The sequence below is a fragment of the Ursus maritimus genome, unplaced genomic scaffold, assembly GCF_017311325.1.
Source record: "Ursus maritimus isolate PB19 unplaced genomic scaffold, ASM1731132v1 scaffold_23, whole genome shotgun sequence".
Lineage (NCBI taxonomy): Eukaryota > Metazoa > Chordata > Mammalia > Carnivora > Ursidae > Ursus > Ursus maritimus.
This window is the reverse complement of record NW_024424786.1, coordinates 23405665-23408782: the sequence shown is the minus strand read 5'-3', so window position 1 is coordinate 23408782 and position 3118 is coordinate 23405665. Positions and strand designations below refer to the sequence as shown.

The window sequence follows — 3118 nt, the reverse complement described above, 5'->3', positions numbered from 1 at the left end:
TCTATATTTCCTTTCAGGTCTGTCAGTTTTTGCCTCCTGTGTCTTGGTGCTTTCTTGTTAGGTACATACACATGGAAGAGTTCTGTGTTAACTTGAAGAATTGACTCCTTTATCATTACACAATGCCCCTCTTTATCCCTGATAACCTTTCTTTTCTCAAATCTGTTTTGTCTGAAATTAAAAAGGCTATTCCAGATACTATTATTATTTTTTATTATTATTAGTTGTAGCATGGTATGTCTTCCACCATCTCCTTACTTTTAACCTAGGTCAGTCTTTATATTTAAAGGGTGTTCCTTGCAGACAAAATAGAGTTGGGTACTATTTTCTAATCTGCTCTGATGATTCCTGTCTTTTAATTGGTGTATTTAGTCAAGTCACATTTAAATTAAGTACTGATATAGTTGGATTACTATCTCTCATGTTTACAATGTTTTATACTCATTGATTTGGGTTTTTTTAAATAACTTTGTTATTCCGTTTCTCCTGTTTTTATCTGTTTTTAATTGGACATTTTGATTTAATTTATTTCCCCTTTAAAGTATAAATTATATTTCTGCTTTTTAATGTTAGAAATTTCTTTATTATTACTTACTGTTATTAAGCACCAGCTTCAAACTGCAGGAAATTTAAAATCACACTTTGACAACCCACTCTTCCCTCCCCAACCCAAATTCTTGGTAAAGATTTCTTTAAGTGAAGACATGCTCTCTTCTGTATAAAACTTTATCAAATAAAGGGAAAGAACTGTGTGCATCTGCTATAAAATGCTGCTGTCGCTGTGCAAACAGTGTCTTCCCCGGCTCCTTTTACTGTCCAGGTCCTGAGGCACTCTTGTTCATGAACTGTCTCTTCATAAAACAAGTCCAGCACTTGCTGGGTTTAACATTCTGAGGGTGAAAAACTTTCTCACAAAGTCAGTCCAGTCTCTTATCTGTTTCTGTAAGTAGGCCCCCATCACCTCATCTTCTTGTTTGCAGGTTTAGTATCAATTGCTTTAAGTGGAAAATTAGGCTCTCTAGGAATGGGAACATTAGTGATTCCCCATATATACATTTCTTTCTCACTTTGTCTTTTGGAATTGCACTTTTTGGAGTTTTATTTTGTTTTTGTTTTGTTTTGTTTTAGCACTCAGAAATGTAGAGAGTTATATATATCAAGGTTCTATCAGCTTCATTCTTAATCTCATAGTTCTTGAAGAAAACATTGGCCTTGAAATAATAGATGGCCTCATTTACAATAGCTGTATTTTTTGTCTCTCTAGGGGCAGGGCCTTTGAACTGACCTATGTTAGGCAATAGTGCCATGTTTCCAATGAGTTTGGTGTCAGAGTTCATGAGAGAAGAGTGGTAAGCCGGCATTTTGGTGCCAGCTGGGCTTCAACCTAGTTGAGTAGGTTGGTGTTAGAGCACAGTGCTTCTGGTCCAGAGGGGGTAGGGGTGGGGGGTAAGCAGAAGTCTAAATTATATTTCTTTAAAAATAATTTTAGTGGTAATCCTATAGCATATATCATATATTTTAACTAATTTAGCAACATTTTCCACATGTATTGCTTCATGTGTAGTATAGAAATCTTATAACATAGTAGTCTAAAATTTTCCTTCCCATCCCCTTTGGTAAAGCTGTCATTCATTCCCCTCATCCACATGCTATAATCATCCAATACATTGTTTCAATTATTACTTGAATCGTAAAGTTATCTTTTTGATAAATTAAGGTAATTAATGAAGGTGGTTACACTAAACAACAGAGTTTCAACATAGATGAAACAGCCTTCTATGGGAAGAAGATGCCATTTAGGACTTCCATAGCTACATAAGAGAAATCAGTACCTGATTTCCAAACTTGAAAGGAGAGGCTAACTCTCCTGTTAGGGACTATGTAGCTGGTGACTTTCAGTTAAAGCCAGTGCTCATCGACAATTCTAAAAATTCTGGGGCTCTTAAGAATTACAGTACATCTATTCTGCCTGTGCTGTATAAACGGAACAGCAATGCCTGGATGGCAGCGCATTTCTGCCAACAGTTTGTAGTAAACATGGTTTACTGAATATTTCAAGCCCACTGTTGAGACCTAGTGCTGAGAAAACAAACTAACAAAAAAAACAAAAAATATTTTTTCAAAATATCACTGCTCATTGACAAAGCACCTAGTCAAATCAAGAGTTCTGATGGAGATGTACAATGAAATTAACATTGTTTTCATGCCTGCTAATATAACATCCATTCTGCAGCCCCTGGATCAAAGAATAATTTCGACATTCACATGTTATTATTTAAGAAATGCATGTAGAAAGGTTATAGCTTACATAGACAGTGATCCTTTTGATGGATCTGAGCAAAGTATAAACATGGGAAGAATTCACCATTCTAGATGTCACTAAGAACACTTGTGATTCATGAAAAGTGGTCAAAAGATCAACATGAACAAGAGTTTGGAAGAAGTTAATTCCAACCATCATGGATGACTTTGAGGGGTTCAAGACTCAGTGGACTCCACTCAGTGGAGTCATATGGTAGAAATGGCAAGAGAACTAGAACTTGAAGTGGAGCCTGAAGATGTGACAAACTCATGATATAGCTCATGATAAAACTTCAATAGATGAAGATTTGCTTCTTATAAATGATCAAGAAGGTGATTTCTTGAGATGAAATTTACTCCCAGTGAAGATGTTGTGAAGATTGTTGAAATGACAACAAAGAACTTAGAATACTACATACACTTGGTTGATAAAGCATTGACAGAATTTGAGAATACTGACTCTGATTTTGAAGTTCTGTGTGCAAAATGCTATCAAAGAGCATTGCATGCTACAGAGAAATCATTCATGAAAGGAAGAGTCAACCAATGGAGCAAACTTCAGTGTTACATTAAAAATTGCCATACCCAACCCCGTCTTCAGCAACCACCACTCTGATCAGTCAGCAGCCATCAACATCGAGGTGAGACCCTCTACTGGCAACCAAAAAATTCATTTGACTGGCTTTATTCTGATATTTCTATTATTTTGGTGTTCTGGAACCAAACTCACAATGCCTCCAAGATACATTTATATTTTGGATAGCTAATTAACTCCTTGTCTGCACCTGCAATATCTGTAACATATTACATTCAATTT

The 3118-nt window shown here is 35.8% G+C and overlaps 1 pseudogene; it reads right to left on the bottom strand.

Annotated features, from left to right (window-relative positions):
• Positions 1 to 809: 809 nt before the first annotated feature.
• Positions 810 to 1361, bottom strand: LOC103672356 (annotated as a pseudogene).
• Between the last annotated feature and the right edge of the window lie 1757 nt (positions 1362 to 3118).